Below are 27,093 nucleotides of genomic sequence, written 5' to 3'. Positions count from 1 at the left end.
ACTCATTCTCTAACTTTACCTAATAGCAATTACATCTTGAAGTGTTTAAAATGTTGTTTTTTTGTCCTTAAGTAGTACTTGGCTTACTTCCATTTCAGTCAATGGGAGTATTATCACAAGACTGGGCCTTACATGCCCTGTGATGGATTTTCATTTGCTTTAATTCAGAAATAACAAATGAGGCTCCTTTGCTTTCTTTTACTGAATCATTAGAGCTCTCTTTTTCCATGGGTAAAAGGTCCTGTCGTTCAGCACCACCTGGCCTTTGGTTCTCACAGGTTCTCCACCTCTCAGCAGCAGCACTGACTTGCAGGTTCCCAGGTTACAGTACACCAAGAAATCAAAGAGTGATACAGAACAGTTTGGAAAGTTTCTAAAATTGTTACTAGGATCATGATGTTTGCCTACACAATAGTCTTTACAATTTGCTGTTCAGCACTTAATTAGATTTTTCATGGCTACTTGATGAGGCAAGGCACTATTAAAACTGTATCTTTTTATTTCTAATAAAGAAGTATTCTGGTCGCCTGGGCCCTGATGTAGATATTGTTTTTCTCTAGGGACACTCAACATGTTCCAGTTTTACAAAGTCACTCAACAATAATGAAATTTCATCTGCAGTGAGGCTTCATAATATAAAATGATATCATGTTCACATTATTATATAGAAATTGTATGCGATGGATGGGAATGTGGCAGACATGACTGTTGTAGGATACCTCTTCTTAATAATCAGTAGTCATGATTAAGCTGCAAGATTAATGACAGGAAACTGTGTAAAGGAAATGCTGGAAAACAGTGCAAAATCCAAAGTAGTAGTCATTTGGGCTATATTCTGTCATTTCTTGGAATATGCAATAAAGTTAAGTATGAAAAGTTTGGATGTGTTTCCCCCTTAGTGCGAACTTTGTATATAGTCTGATGCAAAATGACTTCATTGGTTGGAAGAGCAAATTCAGGTGCATGACTTCATTGGGCTGTATCCTGCACAACACAGCTGTCATGTGCTGCACATAAAAACAACAACAGGTAAAAACTGGAGAGCAAGTCAATTATTTCCCTTCATTAAGGAGAGAGCTACTACACAGCCACCAAGTTAATCCTGTCTAGTAGCAGGAGTCAGGCCAAATTGGAAGCACTTTGCCAAGTATCTTATTTGCATATTAAGGATTATGGGCATCCATTTGCCATCCACCCAGCCCCCTCCCCCTTTCTTCACACCTGCTCTTGAGAGTAAAGCAGCAAACATGCTGAAGACTAATTTTGCCTCCTTGTGGAGCCCTGAGACCTTGCATGGTCATCTAGACTGCTCAAATTTGCACCACAGCACAATCTTGTACCCTCTGCTCCCAACAACACAAGGACCAGCGGAACCAAGGTTGTTAATCCTAGTTCCATGCATCATTGCAAATACACACTGCATGCCAGGGGAAAACTGGCACATTTGAAGGGTTTGAGGCGCAGCATCTCATAGAACTAGGCCCAGTACAAACACATTTAAAAGAATTTGTTAGTGATTTTCAGTGTTAGGCTAAATGTTGCTATTTCTTGGTCTTATTTAGGTTAAGAATGATGTAAAATTTAACTAATAAAGGAAGAACAACAGCACTACATGTTTTATATATATTTTCATTAAAATATTATGGCATCTATACTAGTTTTATTTTATAGCTACTCCTAACCTTCTCTCTGTTGTTCCATGTATATACACATGCTGGTAACAGATATTTGTTGCATTTGTCACGAGTACTGTAAGGTAACCTGTGAACTGGTATTGTAATGAGATACCTATCCTACATATTTAGAAAAAAATACATACAACAATAAATATTGGGTCTGGTTCTGCAATCATTTGACATATAGTACATCCATTCATGTCAATGGAAATGTTAAATGCAGACTGACAGCATGATGGGACTAAACATCTCCATCCCCATCTAAATTCATCAAGTCCAATATTATAATCTATAGACCAGGCATCCCTTACATACTCCTGCACCAAGGGTATTTGAGGAGTGGAAGGAATGTGTGTGTCAGAGTGGGAGCTTGGGGGCTGCTCTAATTTATGAGACCTAGCTATGGTTATAAGAGGCAATATGACAGTTCAGAATTGCTCTGACCTCTCTCTGCTATCAGTTCAGAATTTCCCTTCACCAGAACAGGTCTTGGCTTCCATCATATAGCCAGAAAAAAATCTGCTTTTTAGTTCTCAGGAGCACAGAGGGTATGGAACAAGAACTGAGAATATGGCTCAGTGTCTGGAAAGTCAGGTTATAGTTATAATGACAGCATTAGACTGGGAAGATATTGGTAGGACTTGTCACGTTTGCTGTTTCCCCTCCAAGAGGAGAAATGTTGGAGGTCATTTTATTGCAGATGATCACCAAGATTGTGGAAAATGGATGCGCTCTCCAAAATGCACACCATTCCAGTTCCATAGCAATGCCTTTTGAGAGCAACTACTCTAATACAGTGGACAATGAAAATGGCCTGATTCTGCCCTGAGCATAAATAAAGACTTCCAATTTTCCTTTGTAAACTATCAGTTATTATTACTATGATGAAAACTGCTCATTACTTCTGTTGTTCAGACTTTACCATCAACTGTTGACCTATCCAGTAACAAGCTGCCTTATCTCCTTGTGATGGTCAAAGAGAAATATTAATCTTATACGAGTATGCTTTTAATGCAATTTAACATCTGACAGTAATATTATAATGTTATTTACTGTTTTATCTTTAGATCTTACCACTGAGAGCAAATGTGAAGATCTTTAAACTGCTGGCATCAGTGTTCCCATACAGGCTGGCATGAGCTCAGGTGGGTGATCCTGCCAAAAGTCAGAGAAAAATATTCATCAGACAGATGATTTATTTTACTCATGCTTTCCCAGTATCTACAGAAAGCGTGTTTATATATGCCTGCTGCAGGTTTAATGATAAGATCATTAAGACAGATCTGAATGCAATACACCAACTTGTTGATTTTTTCAGGAACTGTGAACATGAATACTGATTTCCAAAGGGCATTTTCTATAGAGAAATTGTCCTTTCATGAATGCAACAAAACAATCCTACCAGGAAGAATAATAGTGCACTGCATGGTTAGTTTTAATAAACTGTATTAGAAAGATGGTCAATGGCATAAGGCCGGGAGGAAAGAAAAGAAAAAAAAGCCAGTGGCCAATCTAAGATTAATGAAGTGTAGTATCAAACACAGTTCTTAATTCTAGATCTAAGATGCTTTGAAGTTCATGGAAATGTGCCTCCTAGTAATTCTAATATGGGATTATCTCTCTTGACATCAGAAAAATAATATTCAGAGATGGCATTTAAGAGCTGACTTGTACAAAAGTACTTTAGGAGCAAGCAAACTTGTAATTTTTACCATATGCAGAACATTTTTAATAATACTATTTAAGTTTCTACACACACACACACACACACACACACACACACACACACACAAAGAAAACTAAAAACTCTAGTAAAAAGATATATTGAAAAATATATTTTACATAACTCATTTGTTGAATTATTCAAAATAGTTTCTGTTTAGGATGCTGAATTTCTTGAAAACATGCAACTAGACTTAAATCGAAAGCAAAGAAGAAATGGACTTGACAAGAAAGATACCGTTGGATCATCTGACCCTTGACTATTCTCACATCATGATAATTATTAATTTTCCTAGTGGGCACCAAATTCAAGTTGCAATATACAATAATAGGCAATCAGGAAAGGTCTCTGAAATATATGTAGTATATTTGAAATTAAAAAACTACAAAGAGCTATAGTTGATCTTTAGACTTGTATAGCAGAACTCCACAGTTCTTTCTCTCTCTATTGTTCAGGCTCCCTGTGAAAATATTATCATTTTTCACTTTGTAACAAGTCCTTTCGGGTGAGATTTTCCAGGGCACCTAAGAGAACTGGGTGTCTAATTCTCTTAAATGTTTTTGAAAATCCCACCATTAATGCATTAGATAATTCCTTATGTACCAAACAATTTCCCAATGCCCTTCACATTAATCTACACACTTAAATCTTTAAATTTTCACACAATAGTATTTGATCAAAGGTTTATTCTGATAGTTAACTGTATAGTTAACACATTTTTTTTTAAAATTACAATTGAAGTGTTCCCAGCTTCTAATGCTCAGAGAACTCTTTGTAAAATAGATCAACTTTAACATGACAAAGGTGTCTGGACTTTTAATACCTTTGGAAGAGCATTCCATCAAAAGGGTGCCGGAATTGATGGTTTAGTAATTTAAGCATCAGTTTTGGAATATCTCAGTGACCATAGAACCATAGCTTCAGATCCCAGCAGAGTTCATTCAGCCCTCACATTTCCCAAGGTAGATAAAGAGCAGTATCTCTGCACATTCTATTAACGGAAATCATCTCTTACATTGTATACTGGTCTTTGTTTTTGCAGCATCTGTGCGCACATTTGGCTGCGGTTGTGGTTTCAATATATATATGTTTCAGCTGAAAATACTGATTGTTAAATCATACTTGGTGTCAAATTCATAGTACACAAACTGTTATATATAGTTATATAGCTATGTTTATACCCAGTTATATAGATCATGGCATATCTTAGGTATACAAACCAAAAGTGTGATATGGCAAGAGGCTGCCACAACTCACTCATTCGCACATGCACACATAAATGCTGCATTCTCCTCTCACAGTGACAGAAGCAATTTCCATCCAGCTATGTTCTCTTGCACAAAGTGCTATGAAAGAGTTCACTAAAATAAAGAACATTTTGAACTCCTGTTAGTAACATGAATTGAATTCTACTTAGATGACGTATAAAGGATGAAATTGTGCAAGCTGCATGCACACAGACCTGGACTAAGGACAGCAGAATTGTGCTGCCTCCAGAGAACCACTGGGAAGAGTTGTGAATCAGGAAGGAACATTTCTTCCCTGAGCAATCTGCTGTGCTGGCCATCCTTTCCAATGGTACAACGTACCTCCCCACCCCCCATGTTCCAGGCCAATTGTTCAGGTATTTGGTGATGTTCCTACCATCTTGCAGCCCCTCATCACCCCTTTGGGGTGATGCACATCCCAGGGCCACACTGAGGTAGAAGTCCCTTCACTCCTTGAATTCAAGAACTGCAGTTGTGTATGGCTTTTATGCATGGGGCCTAAGGGAGGAGGGAACAGAAGCTCCTTGTACATACCATTCCCCTCCCCCCCATATTAATGCAAACCACAGTATGACCCTAAATGAAAACAAATCTTTATATAAAGCAGCAAAGAGTCCTGTGGCACCTTATAGACTAACAGACGTATTGGAGCATGAGCTTTCGTGGGTGAATACCCGCTTCACCCATGGAAGCTCATGCTCCAATACGTCTGTTAGTCTATAGGGTACCGCAGGACTCTTTGCTGCTTTTTACAGATCCAGACTAACATGGCTACCCCTCTGATACTTGATATCTTTATATAGGTCACAGATGAAAAGAACAAGGTGAATTCATTAATTTAATCTAGCCATGGAATTACAGTTCTCTAGCAAATATTACAAATCCACACCATGTCTCTCAGTGCTGGATTGTATATTTAGATCTCTGAGCTGGCTAAAAGGTGTGTAAAATCACAAGTAGGAAGAGAACACCCTGTTTACTTCTCATCTTAGGAGGCTCCCATGAGTTGTTTTTTCTTGAAATGTGGTCATAGCCATACCTAGGTGGAAGTACATGAACAACTGATTCATTGGGTTGAAACCTTCCACTTTTTCCATGATCATGATTAAATTTAGGGATATGCAGGCCTGGGTGTGTTAGCAATCCACTGCACTTTTGGGAGCACAAAGGGATTTTCAGTGCATTTAATACAGTTTTGAACAGAAGCTGAAGCTTGCTGCAGAAACACATGAGTTATATTGGTTTAAGGGGCAACAGATGTACAAGTTTCAGTTTAGAATAAAGTACTTGGTATTGGAGCTGAGAGAAGATTGGTATGTATATTGCAGAACGTAAAGCATGACTTGATACATAAAAATGAACTCAAGAGCCAATGTACTTAAAAGCCAGACGGCATGAAATCTTAAAAGCCAAGCCAGATGAAACCTCTCTCTCTCTCTCTCAGCCAAATCCAGAGAGTGGTCAAGGTGGACGCAAGGGGCAGGAAACACAGCATCACTTGCTAAAACGTCTCCTTGCCAGGTCAGCCTATCCATAGTCAGATTGGGCTGATGTGCCAAGAGAAGTGGGAACAAAGTGTAGTCATCTAAGGGTTGGGGCAAGGAGTTAAGGTAGGCAATCTTTTCCTCCAAACTGCCCCCTCCCCCACACCACCCAAAGTGCTCAGTGGATCTTAGTCCCATTCTCTACCTGTTCAGTTCTGCTGTGGGGCTGCAGTAATCCCTGCACAGCACTCAGGATGTAGGAGAGAGGATCCCAACTTTTCAAGAATGTTGATGATTAAGAGTGAGGGGTCAGATATTGGGTCTTCCTTAATTAACCTGAATGGAATATTTGGCTCAGTGGCCACATCCTATCTCCCAAATTACACCATGTTCACAGCTGGTAACTGGGAGGGCTGATTTAGGGCTGTGTGGCCAAAGGTTCCATCTTCAGCCATTAAAGAGAAAGTCATCCCAGTTCCCAGATCTTGGAGATCCATTGTGCAGATGCTGTACCTTTGTTGGTCATAGATCTTTGAGACAGGTAATGGAGAGCAGATCAACTTTTTATGTTACATTTATTTTATTTTTCAGTTGCTTTACTCCAAATTTCATTGTTGTTTCTTACACTTCCAAACACATTTTCTAGCTGATTCTGGAAATTAAGAAAAGTTGGTGTTTTAATACTATCACTGAACAAGTACAACAGGCCTAGAAGACTTTTCACTTCAAATGCAATTATTAATTTTTGTATAACATTGCTCATGCAAAAGTATTATAGAACACATTGAAGTCAGACATAAACTTTGCATCAATAAGGTATGTACAGGAGGTTACAATGTATCAAAGACGGCATGTGTGGATGTGGTAGGACAAGCATGAAAAAGGGTGCAATGACCAAGTGACAAGGAAAAAAAGCTTCAGTAGAGATGGGCACAGAATGCAATGGAATTTGCAAGCCAGTGAAGGATCTTAAAGGTTTGGGAAATTTTCTCTACTGGAAAATGGAATGGAGAAGACACCATTCCAAAGATTGATGATAAGATGAACCATCATAATCTGGATAATTTATAAACACAGGGAGACCTTAGAGAGACCACAAGAAGGAGACTACGCTTGTCAAGAGGAGGAGAGAGGAAGAAATGCTAAAAGCTTTGACAGAAGAGTGGTTGATTTAGTACCTGATGTGGATGATGTTATGGAGCTGATAGAAGGCAAACTCAAAGGCCTGGGAGATATGAAATAAAAGGAGAGTTTGGGGAGAATTTGAACACTCATGTTCCTGAAAGTAGGGGTGAAGGTAAACCATTATGAGAAATGGAGAGAAGGAAGTTTTGATTGAAGCTATTCTTATTAATGAGAAAGTAATGGAGTTTAACACAGTTTTAGCAGAACCAGAGATTAATAACACAGAAGCAGAGAGAGTAAAAAAGAGACCAAAATTATGAAGGGAACAGAGATTTAAGTATCATCGTTCCACAACTGACATCCAAATGTGAATTCAGAAAGGAAGTGGCTAAGAGGAATAAGGGAACTAAAAGAGCAAAAGGGGCCCAAGCATAGAATCCATTAGCAGAGGAATTTACATTCCAAATCACAAAAAGGAGCACCTGGATACATTGAGGCAAATCCAGGACAGCAAAGTACCTGACCTTAGCTGGTTAAGTTGTTGCGGCAGGGTGCTGTCTCAGAGCACACCTCTTCAAGGCACAACATGGCCAGCCAGGCAAGCCAGCTTCAGTTTCCTCTTGCTTCTCCCAAATAACTTGTTCACAGACCAAATCCTTCCCCCTGGTTAAGGGATTCCACAGGCCTCTTTCGCAGGGCGATGCAATGGCTCTAGCTGGCTTCCCAGATTTACTAGTAGGGTTCCAGCTCTGCTTCATAGGGCCTCTCTTCTCTGTCCCTTTATCTCTCCAAAGGCTTTTTTTTTTTTTAAATCATCTTCACCAGTGGGATGATTTTAGACGCATGACCTTTCTGTCATGTCACTTTGCTTATTTCCTCCATCTGAGGTGGCAAGATGATTGTGTCACAGATGGGGCTGAACCCATCTGCCCTTAGAGAGGCAGTTACCCTGTGACAGTTTTGTGTCATGGTCTCTAGAACCAAGTGCAAGGAGGAAGAGGATGGATGAGGTTTTAAAAAGAGAGAGAATATTATTAGTCACATGTTAAAGGGCATTTTCAGAAATCTGGAAGTGGCACAGCCAGATTAGAAACAGCAGTGGATGGTCTAATAGATGAGAAAAGGTACCTTTTTCCAAATTTTTGCTAAGAGAGGTAAGATTCATAATAATTCTTAATGTTAATATATCTTATCCTAGTCAACCATCATAGTTTAATCCATTGGTTCACACATACAACCATTAATTTGGTGTAGACTATTCCCCAGTTCAGTTGTGCTACACAATAGGAATGAAAATGCAGCAGTTCAAAACATAATGGATCATTTGGAGTGAGATCTATAACTATTTTTGTTCTCTTTCATGCATTTGTGTTTCATTTTCCCTTCATTAGATTGAATGCTTTGAAAATACCATAGAAGTTTCCAAAATATTTATGTATATACATATATGCGAAAAAGGTGCATCTATCTAGGGTGACCAGATGTCCCATTTTTAAAGAGAGAGTCCTGTTTTTTAGAACTTTTTCTTATATAGGCGCCTATTACCCCCTAATCCCCTGTCCCATTTTTTCACAGTTGCTATCTGGTAATTCTACATCTATCCATACACTCTAAGTTATATCAAGGGCCTCAATATATCACAACATTGCTACCCGAACTTAACTATAGGGCAGCAATACAATTCAGCATAGGCCACTACTAACATAACCAACAGTAATGTAAAACTCTGCAGGAAGTTGTTTGTGTAACTCCCTACAAATAATGGAAATCTGATACTGAAAGTATTTCAAAACCCTGATAACAAAATATTGCAAGTTTGCATACATCAAAGAAATGTTACATTTTGAAGTTTTACGTGGGGAAAAATGAATCATGTTCAACATTGCTCATAATGCTATAAAATACACAGAAGCGAGGTTAATTGAAAAACCAAAGTAATATAAAAATATGCTCAACCTGTACTAAGAATAAATATGGTGTGTAAATCTCTACTTAGCCTAATGGGATAGTGAAAACTTTCAATGAACATCAATTAAAGAAATGAATGAGTAAAAGCATGTAATAGATATTAGCCAGCTGGCATATCACTAAGCCTTGGCACAGATACAGGAGACCTCCACCACCATGGAAACATTTCACAGATTATTTTGTCTCCCACCCAAGAAGGAAGAAAATCCCCCGTAGGACAAAATTGGTATTCAGTGGTTAAGACTATCAGCTTCTAGGGAAAAAAAGATGTAGTTGTCACAACTGGAGCTGGGCCACACATATCTGGGCCTCCTTAAAAAGCCACTCATCTATTTTCCCATCTGAAAGGCCCAACATTAAGTGTACAATCTTTCTCTCCTCATGCTACTTTAGACATCTCTGCCACACCAGATGGGGAAAGTTATAGAGCTACAGGTAAGAGGCTAGTAAGGAACGTGTTTTTTTAGCACTTATAAATTAATGTCAAGGTTAGATTTACCTGTGTCCTGTTCCTTTAAAGATTGAAGGTCTGTTTATGGGATCAAAGGGGATAGCTCTGATTGCAGAAGTAGAAATGTGTTGTTCTAAGAGGAATGAACAGCAATGGGGCTTTCACAAGCTGTATTTGTTTTTTTTTATATCAAGTTTAATAAACCTTCAGTTTTAAAACTGTCCCTGGTCTGGGAGGGTAGCATTTTGAATGAGCCATAAATGAGGCTTGCTTTTTGAAATAAGTTTATTAAACCAAGTTCTGTTTGGAACTTTTACAGGCAGGACCTTCCACACTCTGGAAAGACAGGCAAGAATCTCTCACACAATATTCTGAGCCTACTGTAAACACACAATGCAATTAGCGGTCCCACCCTATTTCTGAGGCGATACATGCAATTAGCCAAAATACAAACAAATTTTAAAAAAAAAATTCACTTCTGAAGACAACAGTTTTCCATATAAACGTTCTTCTCTGTGACCAGAACTAAAGTGCATGGAGAGGAAGGGGCTAAGATATTCCCAAAGAGCTCTCAGTAGGCATAAAGCAGTTAGTACCCAATTCATGCCCGGTGCCACTGGAGTGTGTGGGGGCAAATATTACAATATCATTTCATCCTCTACCTCTTGGGCTGGCAATCCATGAACTGCAGGTGAGGTACCATTGTGTACCCACAGTATGTATGAGGGTTAGATATCCAGTTACTTACTATGAGCAAGGGAATATGGGAAAGAGAAGAAAAATATTTAATTTGAACACAGAATCATAGAAATGTAAGGCTGGACAGGATCTCGAGAGATCATCAAGTCCAGTCCTTTGCGCTGTGACAGGATCAAATAAACGTAGACCATCCCTGACAGGTGTTTGTCCAATCTGTTCTTAGAAACCTTCAGTGATGGGGATTCTACAACCTCTTTTGAAGCCTATTTCACAGTTAAACTACCCTGAAAGTTAGTAAGCTTTTCCTAATATCTAACCGAAATCTCCTTTGCTGCACATTAAGCGCCATTACTTCCTTGTCCTTACCTCAGTTGGACATGGAAAACAAGGCAGGGGGGACACAGGCCCATTCGCTCCACTGCTTCCCAGTCCAGGGCCCTATCAGTGTCAGAAGCAGGGCCGGAGCTTCTATTGAGGTGAACAAGGCAATCGCCTAGGGTGCCAGGATTTTCGGGGGGCGGCATTTTGGGGGGGGTGGCGGCAGGCGGCTCCGGTGGACCTGCCGCAGTCGTGCCTGCGGAGGGTCCCCGGGTCTCACAGTTCCAGTGGACCTGCCGCAGGCATTCCTGCGGATGGTCCGCTGCTCCCGTGGCTCCGGTGGACCTCCCGCAGACACGGCTGCGGCAGCTCCACCGGAGCCGCGGACCAGCGGACCCTCTCCGCAGACCAGCGCGCGGGGTGGCGAAATGGCCGTGCGCCTAGGGCACTAAAAACACTAGCGCTGGTCCTGCTTATCAGGTCTCCCCTCAGTTTTCATTTCTCTAGATTAAACATGCCAGTTTTTTTTTAGCTTTTCCTCAAAGGTCAGGTTTTCTAAACCTTTTATCATTTTTGTTGCTGTCCTCCGGACTCTCCAATTTGTCCACAGCTTTCCTAAAGTATCATGCCCAGAACTGAACATATTACTTTAGCTACGGTTTCACCAGTGCCAAGTAGGGGAACAATTACCTTCTCTGTCTTACAATGGTACTTCTGTTAATAAACCCCAGAATGATATGAACCTTTCCACAACTGCACCACATTGTTGGGTCATATTCAATTTGTGATCCACTATAAACCCCAATTCTTTCCTACAGTACTACCACCTAGCCAGATAGTCCCCATTCTGTAGTTGTACATTTGATTTTTCCTTCCTAAGGGAAGTACTTTACACCTGTCTTTAATTAATGTCATGGGTCTCCCGTCTCTTTTGCAAGATTAATTCAAGTATCAGAGATTTTTTTTTTTAAACACATTTCAGGGATATTTCTGATGGGCAGCAAAACTGAGTTTATTTATGTGGTACCAAACTTTTCCAGGTGTTCCTTCCATATCTAGTGATTTATTCCACAACATGACCACATCTCAGGAATTAATCCTTTCTCATATAAAGTAGCTGATTTAGCTTTCATCTCTAGCACTCTACCCCAATAGGGTTGCACTGGAGAGTTCTTCTGCCTGTAACTAGTGCTTGAAAGTTAATGTAACTAATATGCTAGTGGCCATTTGCTCATAATCCTGAGAATACCCTGAAGACATCAAGGGGGACATTGTTGTGAACAGGAACTCACAATAGTCCGTCTTCATCAAAATTAGGGTTCCTGCATTTGGAAGAAGTGGGCCAACATATATACAGAGGCATAGTCTGCGCAAAGTTACAATCATAACCTTTTTCTCTGTTTTAAGAAAACAGCCTAAAAGCAATAAGGACCAAATTTTCAGAATTGCATGTGTGTAAAAGTGCATACACATAATTCGTGTACTCAGTCACAAATATAGGATGTACATCTTTGCATATGGAATTGTGTGGCTGTACACATTCTCATGGTCTTTGATGGCATGTTTTCTGTACTCTGTCATTGAGATGTTTTTGTCACTACCAATTTACAGTGGTCTAGCCTAATTCCATTATTTAAAATGACACCGTAACTGTCAGTCAATTAATGGCATTTACCATTCATATCATCTGCAATATCTATATGGGAAAAAACATCAGCACCTTCCGAGATCCCTTTAAATGAACTTGAACACCTTGAAGTCAGTCAACTCTACCCACTTTCTCTCCCTTCCCCAAAGCAGAGATGTACACCCTTACACTGCCCAGTCAGCCAATGTACCCACATGTTGACAGTCATATCCAAATTATAGCAACACTTAACAAAATACTGTCTAGTTAAGAACTAGAGAAGAAAACATATGAAAACCAAGCAAAACATTTAAACTTAATTTCATCTAGTCATGAGCTACAAAAACTTGCATTAGAAGACTATAAAACTTAGCTTTATAGTTATAAACCTTTGAACTTGGTAGCTAACACACTTGAAGGAATCTTTGTTTCCTAGAGCGTGAGCCTGTACCAATGAAATGAATGGAAATTTTGACATTTACTTTAATAGGAGTAGAATTAGGCCCTTAGACCCCTGAAGCTGCCTGTTCCCAGATCCCAGCTCCAGTGTGGTAGTGTGCCAGTCTAGTCAATTAACACCCCAAATCCATCTTTTATAATCTGAATATTATAGATATTTTATACAGAATGTATATATTCTTTTGCTTTTGGCAGAGAGACGTCATTGTTTTCAGAAGTGTTTAGAGTATCACTTCAATCACTTCATCCTTAATAAAAATAGAACTCTAAGTTTTAAAATTAAATTTCTAAAGTAACATCAGATCCCCACAAATATTCAGTCTTTTCAACTGCAATATGCAGAGGGGAGTTGAAAAGTCCTTTCCTCCAGTGTAGAATATTCTTTTAAAAATGCACTTGGAAGACTTCCGCCTGTCTCTATGGATGTTTGGGTAAACATTTTTGTTCAAGCAATTTTGTTTAGCATGGTAATTCAATCTCTACCCCGGGGGACTCTTTCTGCACAGGATGCCTGCCCACAGCTCTACCTGCAAAGTTACATTACAACAGACTTCATAGTCACTGCTAACTTATAGAGAACTAACTCACAAAGCAGGCACAATCATCTGTCATAGTCAGCAGTAAAAAAATACAGTATAGATTTTTTTCTTACTTCAAGCTAAAAATTGCATGTAGCCACCATTCTTCAATAGTTTAATATCACACTTAATTATCGACATCATTAAGTTAGGAAATCTGTTTTATTTTGGGATCAGTGGGCACAATGTATTTGTCAGCTCATTTAAAACAGATAACTAGACTTGGAGTATGACTTTCATATATGGGGACCAAGTGGAGAGTGCTACTGTATTTCAAAGGAATGGTGAAACAATAGTGATCATGCTGTGAACTGAATAAGCAGAGTCTATGGCGTGATTTACAATTCTCATTGAAGTCAGCATGCAACAAAGTCCATTTCTTTTGTTGTGGTAGTGATTAGTGAATATAGTTGACCTAGAGTACCTACTGTGTTTAATATAATGTTTTTCATATAAAGCTAAAGGCTGAACTCACAATGTGTTTATTTCTTTGATACCATTCCAAGTTTTTCAGAGAGATCTCTCTGCACACTGATTAACTGAAGGGGTGTATATAATTTAGAAGATAACACAAACAGTAATTATTAGTAAAGTAATAGTTCAGACCTAGTCCTGCTTGTCTTCTGATGCAAGGAACACTAGTAAAATGGCTCCAAGGGTGAGAATAATAGAGCCATAGTAAAATAAACTTGAAAATGGTGTCTCAGATTTTCCAAGCCACCAAAGGGATTTGGATGCTCAACTCCCATTAATTTTAATAGGAAGTTGGCATCCAAATCCCTTTTGCAGCTTTGAAAATCTCAGTCATAAAGTTCTTTTCAATTCACATCTTTTATTTAAAGATTAAAGATAACTGACAGTCTTTGGAGAACCAGAAAATCTACAGACTCAACATTTATTAGCATGTCAGTCATAGTACTAGTGATTATTATCATCATCCTCATCATTCATTATTTGTTTTTGGTAATGCCCACAGTGTGATGGGTGCTTTCTGAACACTAAAGAAGGCATGGTCTCCATCCTCAAAAGTTCACACCCAAAAAGGACAAAATAAAGTAACAGACAGATGGAGAGGAAGGGAAAGAGGACAACAGACGAGGACAGCAGACAAGTGGTGGAATGGCTATGGCCATGTCCCAATAACAAAGGTTTAATGACATTTTACATATTTTATATAGATACACAAACATAAAGACACAAATGTACAGGCAACCCCAGATACAACCATTGTGTTATATTTACTTTTAGATGTACTTTTCAGGTGAAATAGGCTTTTGGGAGGGATTTGATTAGCTTGGATCACCACCTCCCATGGAAATACCCACTGGAGCAGTTCTGTGTATGTCATGGCAGTTCTCTCACTCCCATGCTCTGCACAAACCTGTCAAGGCTCCCCCCATACACTGCTCTCTCTGTAATCCCTTCCAAAGAGAGGTGGGCTCCCTTATGCAAACGGAACCATACGAGTTAGTATAGTCACAGGGTGTATTAACTTTCTCCTGTCTTTTTGCAGGAGTCTTGGGGTGGGGACACATATAGGGACAGTGTTGTGGACTTGGTTAATCCCCCCTGCCCATGTGGGAAGTGCCGAGGCACACAGAGGATGCCCTCCAAGCCTTTAATATCCAATGTGCACACATGTATCCTAGGGCTAGTCTACACTGGAAACTTACATGGGCATAGCTACATCTTTCAGGGGTGTGAAAAATCCATGCCCCTAAGAGATGTAGCTATGCCAATCTAACTCCCAGTATAGACAGTGCTAGACTGAGGGAAGAATTCTTCTGTTGGCCTAGCTACAGCCTCTTGGGGAGGTGGATCACCTCCACGATGGGAGAACCTTCCTTTCAGCATAAACAGTGTCTACAACTGAGGCGCTACAGTGGTGCAGCTGCAGTGCTGCAGCTGTGCTGCTGTAGTGGTTTAAGTGTTACTCCTGGGGGAATTCTGCACCACTAGGTATGCGCAGAATTTATGTCCCCTGTAGATTTCTGTTTCTCCACCAAAAAAAAAAAAAAGACGACTTTCTGATGGGGAAGCAAAGGGAAACCACAAAAGCGGTCATGCAACCCTCCCCAGCAGTATGTTTTGGGTGCCCAGGGCAACCAGCAGAGAGGTAAATCACTGTGGGGTGGGGGTAGGAGGGGGGAAAACAAAGCTGGTGGGTCCTATCCTGTGCCAGGCTCAGCTGCTAGTCCTGGCTAGGCTGGGGAGGATGGGGCTTCCGCTTTCCCTGCATGGCATCCGGGGCTGGGTCAGACCCCCAGATTTCTCCTTTGGCTGTAGGAAGCTCTGAACCCCACCCCCCACCTCATGCTTACTGCACCCATCGCTCCTCAGCTGAAGTGGGAGGGATCACTTTACAGGGAGCTGCTCCCCCAACTGTCCAACCCCTGTGTATCCAGATCCCCTCATACCCAGACCCTCCCACTGAGCCTCCCCCACACACACACCAAGACCCCCTCTGACAAGCTCTACTCTCTCTGCACCTGGACCATCCCAACAAGCCACTCACACTCAGATCCCCCCCCAAAGAGCCCCAACCAGCTGCACCTGGATCCCAACCCCACTGAGCCCCATTCCCTCAGCATATGGACCCCCCCAGAGTCTCCCACACCCAGAACACCCTGCTGAGCTCTATTCCCCCCCACATTCAGACCCTCCCACTGAGCCCCAACCACTTTCACCTGGACCCTCCCTGCATTGTCCCATTACCATTGCACCCAGAGCCCCCACCCCCAACAAGCCCCTGTGCATCCAACCCCCCCCACATGGATCCCTCACTGAGCCCCCCACACCCAGATCGTCCCACACAGAATCCTCTCAACCCATACCTGGATTCTCCCCACACTAAGTCCCTCTACACTGGTGGTTCATAATCATCCTGTAATCAACCAGTATTCCTAGGTCTCTCTCCCGCTCTGTCATTTCCAACTTATAAATCCCTAGCTAATACCAAAAATTCTTGTTGTTAGTCCCTAAGTGCATGACGTTGCATTTTGCACTATTAAATTTGACCTCATTTGTATTACTCCAGTTGCTTAAGCTAGCCACTTATCAAAAGAAACCACAGTTCAGTGGCAACTGTATGGAACAAGGTCAACCTTAAGAGAAATTAGAAGGGAAAATACATAGATTTTAAAAAAAACCCTGTTGAAACTAATAATTTTTGCCGAAACTAAAAACTTTCACCTCACTTGAACGTTGTGCATTTTCAAGGTTTTCTTACTAAAAATCCTGTGAGTTTTATTTGTAATATAAATTGAAGCTGAATATTATATGGTAACTCTGTACTAGAAGTAAAGTAGACAAATCTTTACATATAATGGGCCAAATTCTTCTCTGAGTCATTTCAGTGTACAGTAACTCCTCACTTAATGTCATAGGTATGTTCCTGAACAATGTGACTTTAAGTGAAACAGTGTTTAGTGAATCCAATTTCTCCATAAGAATGAATGTAAATGTGTGTGTGTGGTGACAGTTAGGTTCCACAGAAATTGTTTTTGCCATACAGTACAGTACTATAGTTGGGAGGTGCTCCTGCCTTACCCCACACAGGCACAGCCCACTGGCACCGGAGACAATGAGGCAGGTAAGGAAGCTGAAGGTGGTGTAAGGTAGGAGAAGCAGGTTGCACAGCAGCAGCTTCCCCTACTCTGCAAACACCAGGGGTGGGGGGGCTCAACCCTCAGCCCGCCCACTTCCCCCCTTCCCCCAAGCTCCCACCCTTAACCTGCTTCTTCTTCCCCTCTCCCCCCTTTACTCTACACACTGCGTCCTCGCTTCTCCCACCTTCCACCCTCCCGCAGCAATCAGCTGGTTTGCAGCATTCAGGAGGCAGGGGAGGGAGGGGGAGCCTGCGCGCCAAGTTCTCGCTCCTTCCCCTTCCTCCTGAATGCCATAAGCCAGCTATTGCTGCGGGCAGGAGGCAGCATGCATGGGTTTACCTCCAAAACTCCAATACCCCCACTTCCACCACCCCTACAGTCCATCTGAGAAGCTGTATGCAGAGGGCTGCAAATGCAATAGGTGTGTTCTGCAAATTGGAAATGCACCACTTCCATTGCTTCTGACTTAAAATGTCTGATTAAGTGGTCATAGTATGCAAATGCTACATGAGTTTTTTTCAGCCCTGTTCAAAAATGGATAGGGAATGGGTGCAAAAAAGCTGCACAAATTTTATATTATATACAAGTTGGCTACCATGACAAATGAAATTTTCACTAAAACAGGTTAGGTGTTATAACAAACACACCTTCATAACAACAGTGCCAGCCTTCACTTATTTTTGCTGCTAAAATACCTTATTGTTTGGATTAAAGGGAGGATATTTATAAGGTGAAAGAGACTGTGTACAAGATGGCAAATTGACAGGAATCCTGTAACAAATTCCTCTGAACCTCACAGGGACTTGAATTTTAGATAAACATAATTTGAATACACCATTTTGGAATGATAAAGAGATTTGGAAAGTAAAACACAGAATCATTACTTCTGTTCCAAGGCTTTCAAAATTAATTTAGTTTTTAAAAGTGTTGAAGAAAACACTTAGCTAAACTGGCCAATGGGGGATAGGAGGTTGGGTTCTGAACTGAGTGCGATGGGAGTTCTGTGGAGCCAGTGCACTCAGTACCTCGGGTGAAAGGCCTTGCATTTTTCTAAAGAGATGCTCTCTGAGTAGCTCAGGAGCTCACAAGTCTGGAGGGAGTTGCAGCCAATGGGAAGTGCCAGCTGGACATGAAGGGCCTGATTCTCTGCTGCCCTGAACCTGGTGTAATCAATTACAGCAGAGTAAAGGGAAATGCAAAGTGGGTGTACAATGCTACCATTCTAATTTAGTAGTATTTACACCCTCTTTAATGTAAAATCCTACATAAGGTGCAGGGCACTGGAGAATTAGGCCTGAAGGCTTTTTGATGATGGCATAGCGAATAAATAGGGGATCTGATCCCAGAGATCCCCTTCCCTGAATCTCCCTTCAATACTCAGTTATCATCAACAGCACACTAAATGTGACTAACATATGATTATGTGTCATATTTCTTTGAAACAAGCAAATAGAAAGTAGACTAGTGGAATTCCCTACTGGTGACTACATTAATGGAATGACTTATTATGACTTATTTCCTCTTATTCATTTTTGAATACCTTATTTAAAGTCCTTTTTGTAATGCAAATGATATTTGTGGGACGATAGAAAAATACACATCTATCTAAAAGCTTGGTGAAATATTTGCATGATTTCTGAAAATTACTATATATGAGTCTGGACATTACTGTATGAATTTGGAGGTAAAATATTGCAGTCTGGTTCTATGAACATAATTGTTCAGCTACGAGAATTGACTGATCACTATTATGGCTTGAAAAAACAATGATATATTTTATGCTATAATCAGTCTTGAAGCATTCCAGAAATATACAATAAGGAAACAGAGAAAGAACAAATTATCTTCCATAGAATGCAAGAAACATTTAAAAATGAAAATAATTTTACTAAGCAACCATAATTTTGAAGTATTTTTTTTTTACATAGGAGATTTACCTATCTTCTAGGACTGGAAGGGACCTTGAAAGTCCAGCCTCCTGCCTTCACTAGCAGGACCAAGTACTAATTTCTGCCCCAAATCCCTAAGCAGCCTCCTCAAGGATTGAACTCACAACCCTCAGTTTAGCAGGCCAATGCTCAAACCACTGCGCTATCCCTCCCCCCATAGCAGTAGATAAATGGGAAAAGAGCAACCTAGTGTATATATTACCAGTATTTTAATTATGTATTTAACGTTGGACTTCTTCAGCTGTTTCCTTTTGAAGACTATCCTTACTCAATTATATAAAACAACAATGAATGAAGGAGCAATGTGAATCTGAGTGCTTTGTAAAAGTTTTGAACATCCACAGATCAGTTAAGATTTACATAAGGAGCTGATTGTGTGAGGTGCTGAGAACTTCTTCAAAATGCTTGGTGCCTTCAACTCCCATTCACCTCAATGGGAGCTGAGACAGCTCATCACCTTCCCAGATCAATCCCTTACTCACTTGGAGTCTGATTTTCAGAAGTAATGAATGCCAGCCGTTCCAGCTACAGTGAAGGGGTGCTGCAGGTGACCAGCTCCTATAAAAATTAGGCTCTCACGATGAGATATCAATACACCTACATTGGTATTATAAATGGTGCAGGTAATGTTGTCTATAGTTAAAGTTGCCAAACACTTTCCATTATAAGATCTTGTTTTCAGTTGCTTATAATTTTCACAAAATTAAACCATTTTCAATCCCAGGTGTCTACCTAAGGCTGAACTATTTTGGAAAGTTTCAGCTAAAATAGTTAAGTTTAATCTCAGAATGGAATTAGGGAGAAGTCCATTGTTTTTTAAGATGGGGAAAAAACATTCTTACAGCTACTTTGTTGAGAAGCCTAGCAGCTCCATGCTTTGAAGCAGGGTCTTAAGTTTGCAGTGGATATTGCCCTGGTATCAAGGATGTGCCTTTTGCTGTTCCTGTGAAAAATCTACCCGAATTTGGACACGTCATAAGCCTCTGAAAAATCTCAGTTGACACATCTCAGTGGAGACTTAGACTTAGAGTTTGGTAGCTAAATTCTCAAAAGAATCTGGCTGCACCGTGTTCTCAGTGGTACCTGATGACAGAACAAGGAGTAATGGTCTCAAGTTGCAGTGGGGGAGGTTTAGGTTGGATATTAAGAAAAACTTTTTCACTCAGAGTGGTGAAGCACTGGAATGGGTTACCTAGGGAGGTGGTGGAATCTCCTTCCTTAGAGGTTTTTAAGGTCAGACTTGACAAAGCCCTGACTGGGATGATTTAGTTGTGAATTGGTCCTGCTTTGAACAGGGGGTTGGACTAGATGACCTCCTGAGGTCCCTTCCAACCCTGATATTTTATGATTCTAACATCCCTGGGATGGAGAGGGATCTTCCCTAAAAGTGATTCTCACATCTGCCTGGGAATGCTATGTAACTGGAACTGAGAACAGGGAGACAGTCTCCCCTGTAAATTCAATGCTCCTCAGGCAGAAAATAGGGGAAAACTGGAACAAGTGGAAGGGCAGAAGCAGGGCACATGGGCAGGAGCTGCTCCTTATACAAGTGGCAGGTCTTTGACACAGCACCAGAGTGACAGTTTGCCTCCCTTGCCTTTTGGTATGCTTGCCTCAGCTTCTTTATCTTTGCATGACACTGCTGTTCATCCCGTGTGTAGCTCTTATCCAACAAGCCACAAGAAATCTGCCCATAGGTATCTAAGTTCCTACAGCTGGAACAGAGCTGGGACTGTACAGCCTCCTCTCCACTCAGTGCCAGCGATTCAACAACTCAGCGTTTGCTGCCTGGAGCTGCCACGTTCAGCTGGAAACATGCGATGTGCGCTGTCCACAACGAGCAAAGAGGAAGTGATATTTCAAAAATCCCCATGCCTTTAAAGGGTGAGGGGCAGATGCCTGTGTACCTTGCTGCAGGACAGTGGAGTTTGAACTGCTGAACAGAGCAGTCAGGATGGAAATTGTGGAACACCTCTTGGAGGCAATTTACAGTGACATAACCAAGTGTGGGGTCTACCCTGACACTTTGTCAATATAACTGTGCCGCAAAAAGCTTTACGCCTCTCATCAAGGTGGTTTTATTTTGTCAGCAAAGCAGGAGACTTTTGTCGGCAGAAGCATTGTAGTGTATACACCTCCACTGTTTTGTCGACGAAACTTGACTTTTGTTGACAAAATTGTGTAGCGTAGACAAGGCCTAAGGGCACATTTAGTATTTCCCTGGTAATCACCTTATGTCCAGTTGCTATATGTGGCTATCACATTGGTGCAGTCTACAACTCAATGCTGGACAGAGAGTGGGAGGAGTCTGATAAGCACAAACTTAATTCAGCCATCTCAAAGAGGAGGTGCTTCCTCCTGATGAGTAGAGGAAACCTTCACAGACCAGTAACACTGCAAAGTGCAGAAGAGAACCACAAAAACAATTCAAGAGCTGGAGAAAATGCCTTACAGTGACAGACTCAAAAATGTAAAGAACTCAATATTTAGCTTATCAAAAAGAAGACCGAGAGGTGACTTGATTACAGTGTGTATGTATCTTCATGGGGAGAAAATACCAGGTACTAAAGGGTTTTTTAATTTAACAGAGGAAGATATAACCAAAACTGATGGCTGGAAGCTGAAACCAGACACATTCAAATTAGAAATCAGACACACACTTGTAACAGTGTAAGTGACTGACCATTCTAACAAAACTATCAAGGGAAGTGGTGTATTGTTCATCTCTTGATGTCCTCAAATCACGACTGGATGCTTTTCTGGAAGACATGCTTTAGTTATTAAACACAAAGTTATTGGGCTCAATACTGGGTGAAATTTAATGGCCTGTGATATAAAAGAGGTCAGCCTAGATGATCAACAAGTCCCGTCTGACCTTAATACCTAGGAATCTATCACACTGTTGATGGCTCTGTGCTGTGGATTCTCCAGGGCTCTGGACTGGTCCCCAATTATTTGACAACTAAATGAGACTTGCTTAACATTGTATAGACATTTTTATATGTGTTAAGCTTTTTAAGGGAAAAAATTTATGTAGGAAATGTTTCTTAATGGACTCTCGTGTTAGGGGCTTCACCTCTTTCAGGTTTTGACCTTAATGCTCACATTTCCATTATCTTTTCTCATTACTGCTTCTAGAAGCTCTAGCTATTTTGGGACATCCGTGCCTGGTCCTCTTGGGACCCTTTTTCAAATATTTCCTGATTGTACAAATATCCTTTCTGGGACACTACATAATAATTTAATCTCATTCCAACCATTTTAAATACTTGAACAGAAACAGCAAAAATACAACTAAATCAATAGTGTTTTTTTTACTTCTATTACAAAATTCTAATAGTATCTATTATTTCCCCACCATCCCCTTGCCCTCACTCCCTCTTGTTTTAGAAGCTAAAGATAGCAAGTATCATAAATTGTCAGCACTCTGTTGACCTGACATATTGCCAGACTGGTCTCGAGCAATTAAATTATTAACATTTTAATACCCGCTGCAATTAATTTTGCTAAAACATTTGTTTAATGCGCTTAATAAAGCAGTAGGTTTACATGACTCACAAAGTCCTTGGTTCCAATTTTAATGTTATCCTCAGAATAGAGAAATTCAGAGATTTTAGAAGCTTTTGTTAACAACTAAAAAAACCAAATCTCTCTCTACAAGAGGTACTCCTCCAATCCCTGCAAGGTTAGGCCTAATTGAGCAAGATCTGCTTATCTAATTAACTCTCCTATATCAAGAGAGTTATTACAAGGCTGTAAGCTATAAAAGTTATTGTAATACTCTTTAAATAATTTATTAAGTATGGGATTATATGTTATAGAGCCATCAGAAAGTTGGATCTTGTGTATACGGCAATTCTATTAACTACTTATTTATACAATAGCCATACCAATAGTGTGCTGCTTCTATTCCAAAGATAACAACTATTTTGTTTCACTGTTTAAATGTAATTTTCTATTGTGCAGAAAGTAAAGAGATTGTTTCAAGGAGATTGATGTTATCTATAAAGCTGTTATTCACTTAGTGTGGAACTCACCTCAAAGCAGAGGGGCCTCAGAAGGCCTTAAGGTCCACTCATGCCCTCCACTGGCGTGAATTTAATCTTTCTGGCACAGTGTTAGCCTCCGTTTCCATGAATGGGAAGTTGTAGAACCCCCAGTGAACCCGAAAAGAGAACGTACTGGCTCTACAGCTTGACTTTCTTTCTTTTCAACCCTGTTTGATGCCCCTTCATGGGCATTCCATGGGGTTTGTCCTCATATAAAAGAGGCTGTGCACCCGAACCAAGTGGATGCCTCAGGAGAGCAGGAATCTCTACAATGGCTACATGACTATGCTAACTGTGGATCTCCAGGCCCCTTGTTCCTTGGTAGTCTGGTTCCTCTGGAGCTGCACTAGCAGTTTTACCCAGTCAGTAGCTTCCTTGTGATACCCACAAAGAGGTTCCTCACCACACACGGAAAGAAGACTGCAGAAAAATACTAAATCCTGAGGCTGAACCTTATGTCTATCCTGATGACTGTTGGACTGACAGTGAGGAATGACGTGAAACTCATAAGCACTGACCTGCCCCCTGCCTCTCTGCACAGATCCCTGGATCCAGCAAGACCACTCTGTAGGGTCTAGAGGAAAGGGGAGTACAGATGTGGAGGTGTTTGACCCCCTTTCTATTTGGCATGACAAGGATGATACCTGAATGTGTATCTGTGGCACAACATAAATCTTGTATTCCCAGTTGAAATGACTTCAAATTATACATTTCAATTGAACATTTTTCCTGTCATAATCATCTACCCCAGGACTGCTTTGAATGAAGCAGTTATTCATAAATAACATCCCCTGTAACTCCACTAGGAAAACAAAGGATACCTCATTGTGACCAATTCTCAAGGCAAAATGTTTTAAAAAGAAATATCAGAGTTGATTGCTTCATTTGATTGCCTCATGTACAGTGGAATTGCAGGAACTTGCATTTTTCTGACTCATGCGAAAAACTGGGCATCTCTCTTCCTTGCTTCTCAGCAAAGATTTAAAAGCAGAGTACTACAGTGAGGTCCCACACTACTAAGCCTTCATTATTTCCCACATGTTTACAAGTACATTATGAAACATTATAACAGATAATCAAAACCTAAATAGCTGTTGTCAAAATTAATGAACAAATACATGTTGTGATGCATAGCCTTACTTTTTACTAATTTTGTTTGCTTACTTACTAGCTAATTTGCAATATTCACTTATTTGCAAAGGGTCTCTCAGTCACTGATGTAAATTAGCAAAAGTCTTCTGTGCACTCATTAATTAGGTCTCATAAAATGTGTAATAAAAAAACCTGCTAACCTTTACTAATCTTGAGCTGTAGATGCACTGCTGATTTATTCTTATTCTGTGCTAAGTAACATTCAGCAAAACTCATTGGCTATTCTGCATTAGTGGAAACTTTCGTCTTGCCCTTCATATGCAAGTTTGCTGAAGATAAGCATTGACTATTAAACTTACGGATTTCTCAGCTCCTTAACTTCAAAAATCACCTTTCCTTCTAGTATAAACACCTAAAATATAATCAGAAAATAATTATAGTCTAGCTGAGCTGTAAATTAAATCAGAATTAGTACATGCTAAATATGAATTGGTATCTCAGGCTAGATCATTACCGTACTAAAACATTAACATGCAGAGTGGACCCCTCCTGGGCTGGGTATTGTGATGGTAGGGACAGACTAGTCATGCCATTAAAGTAAAAGAAATGCAGAAATTCTGTTGGAGGTAAAAAATTCATCATCTTTTCAATAAAATCTTCAATTTTAATAACTTTTGGTACCCTCCAGGTGCCCCAATGGATTAACATTGAGCTCGGGGTGATTCATAAAAACTTCTTACTTTTCCTGAAAAAAAAAATATTACTCCCTACGTAACTTCACTAGTCAAGATTTTAGGCTCATTTATTTGTTCTCTCAATGTTATAAGTTGCTTTTCTGCCTCCCCAAGATAGGAGTTTAGTATTATTATTTTTGGTACTTCTGCTTGTCTATTATCCATCCTACCTACCATCCAGTCTTTTAAATATTTCCCATTTCTTGGCCTTTATTAAAACAACCCTTGTGCTTTCTGATAGAGAAGGATCAGTTTCTATAGAGAGCACAGCATTCTCAATATCACATGTTCCCTCCCCTTCATCCCACTTTGGGGTCTCATGGGCAAATACCTACATGGCTGTAAGGTTCCATGAAGTTGTTTTTTTTGTTGTTGTCATTTGCCAAAGAAAATTCTGCTATTACCATTTCTAGTGTACAGGAATTGGGTAATAGCCCTTTAAATAGTCTGGGGGTCTCCCACTTTAGTGGGGCTCCCGGTCTTCTATTGCAGAGGCCATCAGAACATAAGAGAGGTGCAGCATATATATGTAACTTGGCATTGTATATTTACAACATAGTTAGCAAACAGGCTTATTTGGAACCCAACTGTGTCTGTATGGACATAGAGACAGCCAGATCCTCTTGTTTGGACAAGCTGTGCTTGGCACAGGATGGGGAGAGGGATCAAACCAGTCCTTTAGCATAAGTTAGAGCACAGCATGTGCATGTAGATCAGGGGTGGCCAAACTTTTTGGCCCGAGGGACACATCGGGGTTGCAAAACTGTATGGCGGGTAAGGCTGTGCCTCCCCACACATCTTGGCCCCTATCCACCCTCTCCCACTTCCTGCCCCCTAACTGCCCCCCTCAAAATCCCTGACCCATCCAACCCCCCCTGCTCCTTGTCCCCTGACCATCCTGTCCCGGGACCCGCGCCCAAAACTGCTGCCTGGGACCCCACCTCCTATCCAACCTCCCCTGCTCCCTGTTCCCTGACTGCCCTGACCCCTATCCACACCCCTGCCCCCAGACAGGCCCCCCCTCCCGGGACTTCCATGTCTATTCAACTCCTCCGTTCCCATTCCCTGACCAGGGCCGGCCCCAGGCACCAGCATAGGAAGCAAGTGCCTGGGGCAGCACATGGTAAGAGGCAGCATTCCATCCATTCTTGGGGCGGCACAGTCCGGTTGGCATTTTTTTTTTTTTTTGCTTCGGCAGTTCGGGTGGCAGAAATGGTGGAGCCAGGCCTGCCCCTGACATCCAGCCAATACCTTAGCCCCATCCAACCTCCCCCTGCTCCCTGTCCCCTGACCGCCCTGACCCCTATCCATACCCCCACCCCTAACTGCCCCCTGGGACACCATCCCCTATCCAAACCCCCCACTCCCTGTCCTCCGACTGCCTGAACCCCTATCCTCCCCCCAAACCCATGCCTATCCAACCACCCCTGCTCCCCATCCAACCTACCCCTGCTCCCTGTCCCCTGACTGCCTCCCAGAACCCCCTGCCCCTTATGCAACCCCTCACCCCCTACTCCTCAACCCCCTTACCAGGCTGCTTGGAGTGGCAGGAGCTTGCAGCTGTGCGGCCCGGCCAGAGCCAGCCACACCACCCAAAGCACTGGTGTTGCATCATGCTGAGGCTGCGGGGGAGAAGGGACAGCTGGGGAGGGGCCAAGGACTAGTCTCCCCAGCTGGGAACTCAAGGGCCGGGTAGGACGGTCCCACGGGCTGGATGTGGCCCGCGGGCGTAGTTTGCCCATCACTGATGTGGACAGTTAAGCTGGCTTTTCAGCTGCCTTGCATGAGCACAGTGGCACCAACAATCTGACCTGGAGTCTTCCATGTAAACAAGAGAAATGTGCACAGTGCTTAGCAGGGTGAGCCAATTTCTCCACCCACCAGCAGTGAGCTGAACACTGGAAAATAGTGGGGAGAAGTAAGTACGACGGCGATTAGGATTGAGAATCTTAGGGGACTTAAATCTCCACTGTCTTGCCCATTATGCAATTATTTGCATGTATACAAAATGAGTATAAATGCTGCCCAATCAGAACAGTAGCGCTTCACACCCGCTTTGCACATGTGTAAATGAATGCACAAGATGTGAGGCAGTGGCAACTCACTGGCTGTGGCCAGGGAATAGCTGCTTAAATGTCTAGTGGGTGGAAATGATGTTCCCAGTGGTTTTTGTTTTTTAGGATTTTCAGTTACTCCTACTCTCAGTAAAAGCAATAGCTCACTGAAGCGTGCATAAGAGCTATGCTGAGAAGGTGGGAGACTGAGCAGCCATGAGGGACAGTGTA

General features: G+C 41.4%; 1 long non-coding RNA gene across 1 annotated transcript in view; it reads right to left on the bottom strand.

The window, feature by feature from the left end:
- LOC142047273 (uncharacterized) overlaps positions 1-27,093 on the bottom strand; it is a 198,646-nt gene that overhangs the window by 77,644 nt on the left and 93,909 nt on the right. Inside the window, exon 2 of the long non-coding RNA XR_012656463.1 lies at positions 2,751-2,831. This is a non-coding gene — a long non-coding RNA (uncharacterized LOC142047273). The remainder of the gene's footprint in view (positions 1-2,750; positions 2,832-27,093) is intronic.

This window comes from Chelonoidis abingdonii, chromosome 9 (assembly GCF_003597395.2).
Source record: "Chelonoidis abingdonii isolate Lonesome George chromosome 9, CheloAbing_2.0, whole genome shotgun sequence".
Taxonomy (NCBI): domain Eukaryota; kingdom Metazoa; phylum Chordata; order Testudines; family Testudinidae; genus Chelonoidis; species Chelonoidis abingdonii.
Note: the sequence above shows the minus strand (reverse complement) of the source record. Positions and strands in the feature narration are given on the sequence as shown.